Below are 1,529 nucleotides of genomic sequence, written 5' to 3' on the forward strand. Positions count from 1 at the left end.
AATCATTAATGGTATTGACCAGACCAACCGATTTGAATTTCATTTCAAAAAATCGTCTCACGCGGGCTCGGGTTTTCGGAGTTGCATTCGTGTGGGCACGCACGAGTTCGATGGATTTTTAGTCCAGAAACCCAAATTTGCACCCCCACCTTGCGCGCGCGTAGGACTTGTGGTAAAACATATCATAAAGAATTCAAATGAGTGTAAAGTCACTACCTTATAAACCATTCATTATTTTGTTCCCAAACCGATGTGGGACAAACCTTTACCACTTCCACCATTTTCTTCGTTCACACGCTAAAACTTCCAACAATAATTACAAGAACACATAAATCAAAATAAGTTATTATATATATATTAAATGTGAAGTGTCCGGTAACTCACATTCGTCTATTGTTCTACCCCTACCGTTTTTACTGCGTAGAGTACATGTCTTTGAAGCATCAACAATATTATTTCAATAAAAAAGTAGTTAAAACACTTGGTTGCAGCACCACCCCCTATTAGCAGTTACATCTGACACAACTTTTGTTACTCTAACTCCAAGTTTCCAACCGACCATCATCGAGCAGATAAAGAGAAAGATATAGAAGTCAACAACGAGAGATGTTGAGGACGAATCTGTCATCACCGGCGGGCAACCGAAAGTATCACGAATCTCCTATCGGAGGCACGGTCTACATACCTCTTCTCGATTTGCTGTAAGTACGGTTCCGTAAACATGTTGTTTCAAATCATAGTTACAATAGGGCATCCGAATGAGATAATAATTGAATAATTTTGGGTGTTTTATAGTGGCTAGGGTTCTTGATTGGCTTTGGATTTCAAGATTCTAGGGTTCGGCTCAGTTGTTACAGCCATTGTTTCTCTCTCACACCAACTTATTTTTGACACATGAACTTTTATAATTAAGGGTTTTAATTGGAAAAATGAAGTTTAGATTTCACGCTTTTATAAAGTAACGATCATTGATCGATTATGCAACACCAAGATTTATGATGTTTGTTGTTAACACTATCACATGCTATATGAACCCATATTTAAATATGTATATTGTTGGTGAAAATATGCGGGTTCAACTCCGCGAAACGCCGATGGCTCAACTCACATAACCATAACAAGTCCGGTTACAACCCACATTGTGCTGTTAAAAGGTCAAGTTCCTTCTATGCGTTCAATTTAATTGAAACTACAAAAACCATTTACATATTGTTGCCCGTTTGATGAATTTAGGCTTTAAATGTTTGGGTGTAAGTGTAATAGGTTTTTTTTTTTTTACTTTTAATCATTTGAGTGTAGGCTTTAAATGTTTCCTCCATGTTCTTCTAAAACCCGTATAAGATCCTACTGGTTCAATCAATTTCAGCGTCTCTGCAACCACATCATTGCCACATTCACCTTAGTTATTTCTCAAAATCTTCATTTTGCCTTTTTCCATGACAGTCAAGATACAAGTTTTAAACCTTAAAACAGAACCTTTAAATGCATACATATAGTTATGATTGAATTTAAAGAAGAACAAAATAAAA

The sequence above is a fragment of the Bidens hawaiensis genome, unplaced genomic scaffold, assembly GCF_021521415.1.
Source record: "Bidens hawaiensis isolate Kalapana, Puna unplaced genomic scaffold, B.hawaiensis_p1.1 tig00035218_1, whole genome shotgun sequence".
Lineage (NCBI taxonomy): Eukaryota > Viridiplantae > Streptophyta > Magnoliopsida > Asterales > Asteraceae > Bidens > Bidens hawaiensis.